Source organism: Lissotriton vulgaris, chromosome 12 (genome assembly GCF_964263255.1).
Source record: "Lissotriton vulgaris chromosome 12, aLisVul1.2, whole genome shotgun sequence".
Taxonomy (NCBI): Eukaryota; Metazoa; Chordata; class Amphibia; order Caudata; family Salamandridae; genus Lissotriton; species Lissotriton vulgaris.
This window is the reverse complement of record NC_141700.1, coordinates 446,706,115-446,718,890: the sequence shown is the minus strand read 5'-3', so window position 1 is coordinate 446,718,890 and position 12,776 is coordinate 446,706,115. Positions and strand designations below refer to the sequence as shown.

Below are 12,776 nucleotides of genomic sequence, written 5' to 3'. Positions count from 1 at the left end.
CATCTGGTTCTATGAACTTTAGAATAAGTTATCTTAAAAATTAAATAAAATGCTTGGTATTGTGAAGATTTTTGTAGGAATGCATTGACTGAAATAGGGAAAAGAAAATGACAAAGAACAAGATAGAGGTGAATGATCACTTTATTTTTGAATTCAACTAATCCATTCTTCAGCAAGGTATATTTTAAAATGATATGAATAGGGTAAAATTCAAATTAGAGAGGTGTTTTTGAATAAGTGAAGAGTCTTCATTCATCTTAAGTGTTTGAGTGGAGAAGTGTGTGGACTTAGAAAAGAATATGAAAGTGAAAAAGCAATATTCTCTTGAACACCATAAAGAAAAGTGTTTCGAAATTAAGAATCAAGTGGGTGCTGTGGCTTAGCTAGTTAAAGCACCTGTCTAGTAAACAGGAGATCCTGAGTTCAACTCTCAGCAGTGCCTTGCTTTTCTCATTTTGATATAACAAATCATTTTCATTAGGTCTTATTCCGATACAATTAAAATATAAAAGTCTGATTCATCTTACTGTTGAACAGATCATCTTAAACCTTATAAAAAGCCAAGAATTTTCAAGATTATGGAATGAATACAGTTATTGCAAAATGATAAAAAAAACATATCTATGAGAAAGAAGTAGATGAAATTTCTACCTAGATTTGAGCAATATTAATACCTTCATGAAAAAATTTGTAAAGAATTCAAGAAATGAAATTGGGTTTTATAAGAGTACCTGTTTATTAAAACATATTAATCCTTGCGTAGTGATTGAGTATCTTTTCGTGTTTAAGATTACAATACATATAAAGAAGAATTTATAGCAGAAAACACATTTTCATCATCAACAATAAATTATTTATGCATTTTTTACTATCAACGTTGGTGCTGTGGCTTAGTGGTTAAAACGCCTCTCTCGTAACAGGAAATCCTGAGTTCAATTCTCAGCAGCACCTAACTGTTTTCTCCATGTTTTCCGAATGATTTTCATCAAACAAGTTTTGAATACAATTTAAGAATAAACATCTGGTTCTATGAACTTTAGAATAAGTTATCTTAAAAATTAAATAAAATGCTTGGTATTGTGAAGATTTTTGTAGGAATGCATTGACTGAAATAGGGAAAAGAAAATGACAAAGAACAAGATAGAGGTGAATGATCACTCTATCGTTGAATTCAACTAATCCATTCTTTAGCAAGGTATATTTTAAAATGATATGAATAGGGTAAACTTCAAATTAGAGAGGTGTTTTTGAATAAGTGAATAGTCTTCATTCATCTCAAGTGTTTGAGTGGAGAAGTGTGTGAAGTTAGAGAAGAATATGAAAGGGAAAAAGCAATATTCTCTTGAACACCATAAAAAAAGTGTTTCAAAATTAAGAATTAAGTGGGTGCTGTGGCTTAGCTGGTTAAAGCGCCTGTATAGTAAACAGGAGATCCTGAGTTCAACTCCCAGCAGCGCCTTGCTTTTCTCATTGTTATATAACAAATCATTTTCATTAGGTCTTATTCCGATACAATTAAAATATAAAAGTCTGATTCATCTTACTGTTAAAAAGATCATCTTAAACCTTATAAAAACCCAAGTATTTTAAAGATTATAGAAAGAAATACTGTTATTGCAAAATGAAAAAAACTACATATCTATGAGAAAGATGTAGATGAAATTTCTACCTAGATGTGAGCAATATTAATACCTTCATGAATAAAATTGTAAAGAATTCAAGAAATGAAATTGAGTTTTATAAGAGTACCTGTTTAATAAAACATATTAATCCTTGCGTAGTGATTGAGTATCTTTTCGTGTTTAAGATTACAATACATATAAAGAAGAATTTATAGCAGAAAACACATTTTTATCATCAACAATAAATTATTTATGCATTTTTTACTATTAACGTTGGTGCTGTGGCTTAGTGGTTAAAGCGCCTGTCTCGTAACCAGGAAATCCTGAGTTCAATTCTCAGCAGCACCTAACTGTTTTCTCCATGCTTTTCGAATAATTTTCATCAAACAAGTGTTGAATACAATTTAAGAATAAACATCTGGTTCTATGAACTTTAGAATAAGTTATCTTAAAAATTAAATAAAATGCTTGGTATTGTGAAGATTTTTGTAGGAATGCATTGACTGAAATAGGGAAAAGAAAATGACAAAGAACAAGATAGAGGTGAATGATCACTCTATCGTTGAATTCAACTAATCCATTCTTTAGCAAGGTATATTTTAAATTGATATGAATAGGGTAAACTTCAAATTAGAGAGGTGTTTTTGAATAAGTGAAGAGTCTTCATTCATCTCAAGTGTTTGAGTAGAGAAGTGTGTGAACTTAGAAAAGAATATGAAAGTGAAAAAGCAATATTCCCTTGAACACCATAAAGAAAAGTGTTTCAAAAATAAGAATCAAGTGGGTGCAGTGGCTTAGCTGGTTGAATCGCCTGCCTAGTAAACGGGAGATCCTGAGATCAACTCTCAGCAGCGCATTTCTTTTCTCATTGTTATATAACTAATCATTTTCATTAGGTCTTATTCCGATACAATTTAAATATAAAAGTCTGATTCATCTTACTGTTAAAAAGATCATCTTAAACCTTATAAAAACCCAAGTATTTTCAAGATTATAGAATGAATACTGTTATTGCAAAATGAAAAAAACTACATATCTATCAGAAAGACGTTGATGACATTTCTACCTAGATTTGAGCAATATTAATACCTTCATGAATAAAATTGTAAAGAATTCAAGAAATGAAATTGGGTTTTATAAGAGTACCTGTTTATTAAAACATATTAATCCTTGCGTAGTGATTGAGTATCTTTTCGTGTTTAAGATTACAATACATATAAACAAGAATTTATAGCAGAAAACACATTTTCATCATCAACAATAAATTATTTATGCATTTTTTACTATTAACGTTGGTGCTGTGGCTTAGTGGTTAAAGCACCTGTCTCGTAAACAGGAAATCCTGAGTTCAAATCTCAGCAGCACCTAACTGTTTTCTCCATGCTTTCCGAATAATTTTCATCAAACACATGTTGAATACAATTTAAGAATAAACATCTGGTTCTATGAACTTTAGAATAAGTTATCTTAACAATTAAATAAAATGATTGGTATTGTGAAGATTTTTGTAGGAATGCATTGACTGAAATAGGGAAAAGAAAATGACAAAGAACAAGATAGAGGTGAATGATCACTCTATTGTTGAATTCAACTAATCAATTCTTCAGCAAGGTATAGTTTAAAATGATATGAATAGGGTAAACTTCAAATTAGAGAGGTGTTTTTGAATAAATGAAGAGTCTTCATTCATCTTAAGTGTTTGAGTAGAGAAGTGTGTGAACTTAGAAAAGAATATGAAAGTGAAAAAGCAATATTCTCTTGAACACCATAAAGAAAAGTGTTTCGAAATTAAGAATCAAGTGGGTGCTGTGGCTTAGCTGGTTAAAGCGCCTGTCTAGTAAACAGGAGATCCTGAGTTAAACTCTCAGCAGTGCCTTGCTTTGCTCATTGTAATATAACAAATCATTTTCATTAGGTCTTATTCCAATACAATTAAAATATAAAAGTCTGATTCATCTTACTGTTGAACAGATCATCTTAAACCTTATAACAACCCAAGTATTTTCAAGATTATAGAATGAATACTGTTATTGCAAAATGAAAAAAATACATATCTATGAGAAAGAGGTAGATTAAATTTCTACCTAGATTTGAGCAATATTAATACCTTCATGAAAAAAAATTGTAAAGAATTCAAGAAATCAAATTGGGTTTTATAAGAGTACCTGTTTATTAAAACATATTAATCCAGCGTAGTGATTGAGTATCTTTTCGTGTTTAAGATTACAATACATATAAAGAAGAATTTATAGCAGAAAACACATTTTCATCATCAACAATAAATTATTTATGCATTTTTTACTATTAACGTTGGTGCTGTGGCTTAGTGGTTAAAGCGCCTGTCTCGTAACCAGGAAATCCTGAGTTCAATTCTCAGCAGCACCTAACTGTTTTCTCCATGCTTTTCGAATAATTTTCATCAAACAAGTGTTGAATACAATTTAAGAATAAACATCTGGTTCTATGAACTTTAGAATAAGTTATCTTAAAAATTAAATAAAATGCTTGGTATTGTGAAGATTTTTGTAGGAATGCATTGACTGAAATAGGGAAAAGAAAATGACAAAGAACAAGATAGAGGTGAATGATCACTCTATCGTTGAATTCAACTAATCCATTCTTTAGCAAGGTATATTTTAAATTGATATGAATAGGGTAAACTTCAAATTAGAGAGGTGTTTTTGAATAAGTGAAGAGTCTTCATTCATCTTAAGTGTTTGAGTAGAGAAGTGTGTGAACTTAGAAAAGAATATGAAAGTGAAAAAGCAATATTCCCTTGAACACCATAAAGAAAAGTGTTTCAAAAATAAGAATCAAGTGGGTGCAGTGGCTTAGCTGGTTGAATCGCCTGCCTAGTAAACGGGAGATCCTGAGATCATCTCTCAGCAGCGCATTTCTTTTCTCATTGTTATATAACAAATCATTTTCATTAGGTCTTATTCCGATACAATTTAAATATAAAAGTCTGATTCATCTTACTGTTAAAAAGATCATCTTAAACCTTATAAAAACCCAAGTATTTTCAAGATTATAGAATGAATACTGTTATTGCAAAATGAAAAAAATACATATCTATGAGAAAGAGGTAGATTAAATTTCTACCTAGATTTGAGCAATATTAATACCTTCATGAAAAAAAATTGTAAAGAATTCAAGAAATCAAATTGGGTTTTATAAGAGTACATGTTTATTAAAACATATTAATCCAGCGTAGTGATTGAGTATCTTTTCGTGTTTAAGATTACAATACATATAAAGAAGAATTTATAGCAGAAAACACATTTTCATCATCAACAATAAATTATTTATGCCTTTTTTACTATTAACGTTGGTGCTGTGGCTTAGTGGTTAAAGCGCCTGTCTCTTAAACAGGAAATCCTGAGTTCAATTCTCAGCAGCACCTAACTGTTTTCTCCATGCTTTCCGAATAATTTTCATCAAACAAGTGTTGAATACAATTTAAGAATAAACATCTGGTTCTATGAACTTTAGAATAAGTGATCTTAAAAATTAAATAAAATGCCTGGTATTGTGAAGATTTTTGTAGGAATGCATTGACTGAAATAGGGAAAAGAAAATGACAAAGAACAAGATAGAGGTGATTGATCACTCTATCGTTGAATTCAACTAATCCATTCTTTAGCAAGGTATATTTTAAAATGACATGAATAGGGTAAACTTCAAATTAGAGAGGTGTTTTTGAATAAGTGAAGAGTCTTCATTCATCTTAAGTGTTTGAGTGGAGAAGTGTGTGAACTTAGAAAAGAATATGAAAGGGAAAAAGCAATATTCTCTTGAACACCATAAAGAAAAGTGTTTCAAAATTAAGAATCAAGTGGGTGCTGTGGCTTAGCTGGTTAAAGCGCCTGTCTAGTAAACAGGAAATCCTGAGTTCAATTCTCAGAAGCACCTAATTGTTTTCTCCGTGCTTTCCAAATAATTTTCATCAAACAAGTGTTGAATACAATTTAAGAATAAACATCTGGTTCTATGAACTTTAGAATAAGTTATCTTAAAAATTAAATAAAATGCTTGGTATTGTGAAGATTTTTGTAGGAATGCATTGACTGAAATAGGGAAAAGAAAATGACAAAGAACAAGATAGAGGTGAATGATCACTTTATTTTTGAATTCAACTAATCCATTCTTCAGCAAGGTATATTTTAAAATGATATGAATAGGGTAAAATTCAAATTAGAGAGGTGTTTTTGAATAAGTGAAGAGTCTTCATTCATCTTAAGTGTTTGAGTGGAGAAGTGTGTGGACTTAGAAAAGAATATGAAAGTGAAAAAGCAATATTCTCTTGAACACCATAAAGAAAAGTGTTTCAAAATTAAGAATCAAGTGGGTGCTGTGGCTTAGCTAGTTAAAGCGCCTGTCTAGTAAACAGGAGATCCTGAGTTCAACTCTCAGCAGTGCCTTGCTTTTCTCATTTTGATATAACAAATCATTTTCATTAGGTCTTATTCCGATACAATTAAAATATAAAAGTCTGATTCATCTTACTGTTGAACGGATCATCTTAAACCTTATAAAAAGCCAAGAATTTTCAAGATTATGGAATGAATACAGTTATTGCAAAATGAAAAAAAAAAACATATCTATGAGAAAGAAGTAGATGAAATTTCTACCTAGATTTGAGCAATATTAATACCTTCATGAAAAAATTTGTAAAGAATTCAAGAAATGAAATTGGGTTTTATAAGAGTACCTGTTTATTAAAACATATTAATCCTTGCGTAGTGATTGAGTATCTTTTCGTGTTTAAGATTACAATACATATAAAGAAGAATTTATAGCAGAAAACACATTTTCATCATCAACAATAAATTATTTATGCATTTTTTACTATCAACGTTGGTGCTGTGGCTTAGTGGTTAAAACGCCTGTCTCGTAAACAGGAAATCCTGGGTTCAAATCTCAGCAGCACCAAACTGTTTTCTCCATGCTTTCCGAATAATTTTCATCAAACACATGTTGAATACAATTTAAGAATAAACATCTGGTTCTATGAACTTTAGAATAAGTTATCTTAAAAATTAAATAAAATGCTTGGTATTGTGAAGATTTTTGTAGGAATGCATTGACTGAAATAGGGAAAAGAAAATGACAAAGAACAAGATAGAGGTGAATGATCACTCTATCGTTGAATTCAACTAATCCATTCTTTAGCAAGGTATATTTTAAAATGATATGAATAGGGTAAACTTCAAATTAGAGAGGTGTTTTTGAATAAGTGAATAGTCTTCATTCATCTCAAGTGTTTGAGTGGAGAAGTGTGTGAACTTAGAAAAGAATATGAAAGGGAAAAAGCAATATTCTCTTGAACACCATAAAGAAAAGTGTTTCAAAATTAAGAATCAAGTGGGTACTGTGGCTTAGCTGGTTAAAGCGCCTGTATAGTAAACAGGAGATCCTGAGTTCAACTCCCAGCAGCGCCTTGCTTTTCTCATTGTTATATAACAAATCATTTTCATTAGGTCTTATTCCGATACAATTAAAATATAAAAGTCTGATTCATCTTACTGTTAAAAAGATCATCTTAAACCTTATAAAAACCCAAGTATTTTCAAGATTATAGAATGAATACTGTTATTGCAAAATGAAAAAAACTACATATCTATGAGAAAGATGTAGATGAAATTTCTACCTAGATGTGAGCAATATTAATACCTTCATGAATAAAATTGTAAAGAATTCAAGAAATGAAATTGAGTTTTATAAGAGTACCTGTTTATTAAAACATATTAATCCTTGCGTAGTGATTGAGTATCTTTTCGTGTTTAAGATTACAATACATATAAAGAAGAATTTATAGCAGAAAACACATTTTCATCATCAACAATAAATTATTTATGCATTTTTTACTATTAACGTTGGTGCTGTGGCTTAGTGGTTAAAGCGCCTGTCTCGTAACCAGGAAATCCTGAGTTCAATTCTCAGCAGCACGTAACTGTTTTCTCCATGCTTTCCGAATAATTTTCATCAAACAAGTGTTGAATACAATTTAAGAATAAACATCTGGTTCTATGAACTTTAGAATAAGTTATCTTAACAATTAAATAAAATGATTGGTATTGTGAAGATTTTTGTAGGAATGCATTGACTGAAATAGGGAAAAGAAAATGACAAAGAACAAGATAGAGGTGAATGATCACTCTATTGTTGAATTCAACTAATCAATTCTTCAGCAAGGTATAGTTTAAAATGATATGAATAGGGTAAACTTCAAATTAGAGAGGTGTTTTTGAATAAATGAAGAGTCTTCATTCATCTTAAGTGTTTGAGTAGAGAAGTGTGTGAACTTAGAAAAGAATATGAAAGTGAAAAAGCAATATTCTCTTGAACACCATAAAGAAAAGTGTTTCAAAATTAAGAATCAAGTGGGTGCTGTGGCTTAGCTGCTTAAAGCGCCTGTCTAGTAAACAGGAGATCCTGAGTTAAACTCTCAGCAGTGCCTTGCTTTGCTCATTGTAATATAACAAATCATTTTCATTAGGTCTTATTCCAATACAATTAAAATATAAAAGTCTGATTCATCTTACTGTTGAACAGATCATCTTAAACCTTATAAAAACCCAAGTATTTTCAAGATTATAGAATGAATACTGTTATTGAAAAATGAAAAAAATACATATCTATGAGAAAGAGGTAGAATAAATTTCTACCTAGATTTGAGCAATATTAATACCTTCATGAAAAAAAATTGTAAAGAATTCAAGAAATGAAATTGGGTTTTATAAGAGTACCTGTTTATTAAAACATATTAATCCAGCGTAGTGATTGAGTATCTTTTCGTGTTTAAGATTACAATACATATAAAGAAGAATTTATAGCAGAAAACACATTTTCATCATCAACAATAAATTATTTATGCATTTTTTATTATTAACGTTGGTGCTGTGGCTTAGTGGTTAAAGCGCCTGTCTCGTAAACAGGAAATCCTGAGTTCAATTCTCAGCAGCACCTAACTGTTTTCTCCATGCTTTCGGAATAATTTTCATCAAACAAGTGTTGAATACAATTTAAGAATAAACATCTGGTTCTATGAACTTTAGAATAAGTGATCTTAAAAATTAAATAAAATGCCTGGTATTGTGAAGATTTTTGTAGGAATGCATTGACTGAAATAGGGAAAAGAAAATGACAAAGAACAAGATAGAGGTGAATGATCACTCTATCGTTGAATTCAACTAATCCATTCTTTAGCAAGGTATATTTTAAAATGATATGAATAGGGTAAACTTCAAATTAGAGAGGTGTTTTTGAATAAGTGAAGAGTCTTCATTCATCTTATGTGTTTGAGTGGAGAAGTGTGTGAACTTAGAAAAGAATATGAAAGGGAAAAAGCAATATTCTCTTGAACACCATAAAGAAAAGTGTTTCAAAATTAAGAATCAAGTGGGTGCTGTGGCTTAGCTGGTTAAAGCGCCTGTCTAGTAAACAGGAAATCCTGAGTTCAATTCTCAGCAGCACCTAATTGTTTTCTCCATGCTTTCCAAATAATTTTCATCAAACAAGTGTTGAATACAATTTAAGAATAAACATCTTGTTCTATGAACTTTAGAATAAGTTATCTTAAAAATTAAATAAAATGCTTGGTATTGTGAAGATTTTTGTAGGAATGCATTGACTGAAATAGGGAAAAGAAAATCACAAAGAACAAGATAGAGGTGAATGATCACTTTATTTTTGAATTCAACTAATCCATTCTTCAGCAAGGTATATTTTAAAATGATATGAATAGGGTAAAATTCAAATTAGAGAGGTGTTTTTGAATAAGTGAAGAGTCTTCATTCATCTTAAGTGTTTGAGTGGAGAAGTGTGTGGACTTAGAAAAGAATATGAAAGTGAAAAAGCAATATTCTCTTGAACACCATAAAGAAAAGTGTTTCAAAATTAAGAATCAAGTGGGTGCTGTGGCTTAGCTAGTTAAAGCGCCTGTCTAGTAAACAGGAGATCCTGAGTTCAACTCTCAGCAGTGCCTTGCTTTTCTCATTTTGAGATAACAAATCATTTTCATTAGGTCTTATTCCGATACAATTAAAATATAAAAGTCTGATTCATCTTACTGTTGAACAGATCATCTTAAACCTTATAAAAAGCCAAGAATTTTCAAGATTATAGAATGAATACAGTTATTGCAAAATGAAAAAAAAACATATCTATGAGAAAGAAGTAGATGAAATTTCTACCTAGATTTGAGCAATATTAATACCTTCATGAAAAAAATTGTAAAGAATTCAAGAAATGAAATTGGGTTTTATAAGAGTACCTGTTTATTAAAACATATTAATCCTTGCGTAGTGATTGAGTATCTTTTCGTGTTTAAGATTACAATACATATAAAGAAGAATTTATAGCAGAAAACACATTTTCATCATCAACAATAAATTATTTATGCATTTTTTACTATTAACGTTGGTGCTGTGGCTTAGTGGTTAAAACGCCTGTCTCGTAAACAGGAAATCCTGGGTTCAAATCTCAGCAGCACCTAACTGTTTTCTCCATGCTTTCCGAATAATTTTCATCAAACGCATGTTGAATACAATTTAAGAATAAACATCTGGTTCTATGAACTTTAGAATAAGTTATCTTAACAGTTAAATAAAATGATTGGTATTGTGAAGATTTTTGTAGGATTGCATTGACTGAAATAGGGAAAAGAAAATGACAAAGAACAAGATAGAGGTGAATGATCACTCTATTGTTGAATTCAACTAATCCATTCTTCAGCAAGGTATAGTTTAAAATGATATGAATAGGGTAAACTTCAAATTAGAGAGGTGTTTTTGAATAAATGAAGAGTCTTCATTCATCTTAAGTGTTTGAGTAGAGAAGCGTGTGAACTTAGAAAAGAATATGAAAGTGAAAAAGCAATATTCTATTGAACACCATAAAGAAAAGTGTTTCAAAACTAAGAATCAACTGGGTGCTGTGGCTTAGCTGGTTAAAGCGCCTGTCTAGTAAACGGGAGATCCTGAGTTAGACTCTCAGCAGTGCCTTGCTTTGCTCATTGTAATATAACAAATCATTTTCATTAGGTCTTATTCCAATACAATTAAAATATAAAAGCCTGATTCATCTTACTGTTGAACAGATCATCTTAAACCTTATAAAAACCCAAGTATTTTCAAGATTATAGAATGAATACTGTTATTGCAAAATGAAAAAAATACATATCTATGAGAAAGAGGTAGATGAAATTTCTACCTAGATTTGAGCAATATTAATACCTTCATGAAAAAAAATTGTAAAGAATTCAAGAAATGAAATTGGGTTTTATAAGAGTACCTGTTTATTAAAACATATTAATCCTTGCGTAGTGATTGAGTATCTTTTCGTGTTTAAGATTACAATACATATAAAGAAGAATTTATAGCAGAAAACACATTTTCATCATCAACAATAAATTATTTATGCATTTTTTACTATTAGCGTTGATGCTGTGGCTTAGTGGTTAAAGCGCCTGTCTCGTAAACAGGAAATCCTGAGTTCAATTCTCAGCAGCACCTAACTGTTTTCTCCATGCTTTCCGAATAATTTTCATCAAACAAGTTTTGAATACAATTTAAGAATAAACATCTGGTTCTATGAACTTTAGAATAAGTTATCTTAAAAATTAAATAAAATGCTTGGTATTGTGAAGATTTTTGTAGGAATGCATTGACTGAAATAGGGAAAAGAAAATGACAAAGAACAAGATAGAGGTGAATGATCACTCTATCATTGAATTCAACTAATCCATTCTTTAGCAAGGTATATTTTAAAATGATATGAATAGGGTAAACTTCAAATTAGAGAGGTGTTTTTGAATAAGTGAATAGTCTTCATTCATCTCAAGTGTTTGAGTGGAGAAGTGTGTGAACTTAGAAAAGAATATGAAAGGGAAAAAGCAATATTCTCTTGAACACCATAAAGAAAAGTGTTTCAAAATTAAGAATCAAGTGGGTGCTGTGGCTTAGCTGGTTAAAGCGCCTGTATAGTAAACAGGAGATCCTGAGTTCAACTCCCAGCAGCGCCTTGCTTTTCTCAGTGTTATATAACAAATCATTTTCATTAGGTCTTATTCCGATACAATTAAAATATAAAAGTCTGATTCATCTTACTGTTAAAAAGATCATCTTAAACCTTATAAAAACCCAAGTATTTTCAAGATTATAGAATGAATACTGTTATTGCAAAATGAAAAAAACTACATATCTATGAGAAAGATGTAGATGAAATTTCTACCTAGCTGTGAGCAATATTAATACCTTCATGAATAAAATTGTAAAGAATTCAAGAAATGAAATTGAGTTTTATAAGAGTACCTGTTTATTAAAACATATTAATCCTTGCGTAGTGATTGAGTATCTTTTCGTGTTTAAGATTACAATACATATAAAGAAGAATTTATAGCAGAAAACACATTTTCATCATCAACAATAAATTATTTATGCATTTTTTACTATTAACGTTGGTGCTGTGGCTTAGTGGTTAAAGCGCCTGTCTCGTAACCAGGAAATCCTGAGTTCAATTCTTAGCAGCACGTAACTGTTTTCTCCATGCTTTCCGAATAATTTTCATCAAACAAGTGTTGAATACAATTTAAGAATAAACATCTGGTTCTATGAACTTTAGAATAAGTTATCTTAACAATTAAATAAAATGATTGGTATTGTGAAGATTTTTGTAGGAATGCATTGACTGAAATAGGGAAAAGAAAATGACAAAGAACAAGATAGAGGTGAATGATCACTCTATTGTTGAATTCAACTAATCAATTCTTCAGCAAGGTATAGTTTGAAATGATATGAATAGGGTAAACTTCAAATTAGAGAGGTGTTTTTGAATAAATGAAGAGTCTTCATTCATCTTAAGTGTTTGAGTAGAGAAGTGTGTGAACTTAGAAAAGAATATGAAAGTGAAAAAGCAATATTCTCTTGAACACCATAAAGAAAAGTGTTTCAAAATTAAGAATCAAGTGGGCGCTGTGGCTTAGCTGGTTAAAGCGCCTGTCTAGTAAACAGGAGATCCTGAGTTAAACTCTCAGCAGTGCCTTGCTTTGCTCATTGTAATATAACAAATCATTTTCATTAGGTCTTATTCCAATACAATTAAAATATAAAAGTCTGATTCATCTTACTGTTGAACAGATCATCTTAAACCTTA

General features: G+C 30.3%; 6 non-coding genes across 6 annotated transcripts; all 6 read left to right on the top strand.

Moving 5' to 3' along the window:
- Window positions 1-1,897: 1,897 nt before the first annotated feature.
- On the top strand, window positions 1,898-1,970 carry TRNAT-CGU (transfer RNA threonine (anticodon CGU)). Its single transcript has one exon. It is a non-coding gene; the product is annotated as a tRNA-Thr (tRNA).
- A 946-nt stretch (window positions 1,971-2,916) lies between these two features.
- On the top strand, window positions 2,917-2,989 carry TRNAT-CGU (transfer RNA threonine (anticodon CGU)). The gene has a single exon. It is a non-coding gene; the product is annotated as a tRNA-Thr (tRNA).
- Window positions 2,990-3,934: 945 nt separating this feature from the next.
- TRNAT-CGU (transfer RNA threonine (anticodon CGU)) lies at window positions 3,935-4,007 on the top strand. The gene has a single exon. It is a non-coding gene; the product is annotated as a tRNA-Thr (tRNA).
- A 4,511-nt stretch (window positions 4,008-8,518) lies between these two features.
- Window positions 8,519-8,591, top strand: TRNAT-CGU (transfer RNA threonine (anticodon CGU)). The gene has a single exon. It is a non-coding gene; the product is annotated as a tRNA-Thr (tRNA).
- A 435-nt stretch (window positions 8,592-9,026) lies between these two features.
- Window positions 9,027-9,100, top strand: TRNAT-AGU (transfer RNA threonine (anticodon AGU)). The gene has a single exon. It is a non-coding gene; the product is annotated as a tRNA-Thr (tRNA).
- Window positions 9,101-12,591: 3,491 nt separating this feature from the next.
- Window positions 12,592-12,665, top strand: TRNAT-AGU (transfer RNA threonine (anticodon AGU)). Its single transcript has one exon. It is a non-coding gene; the product is annotated as a tRNA-Thr (tRNA).
- Window positions 12,666-12,776: the final 111 nt, after the last annotated feature.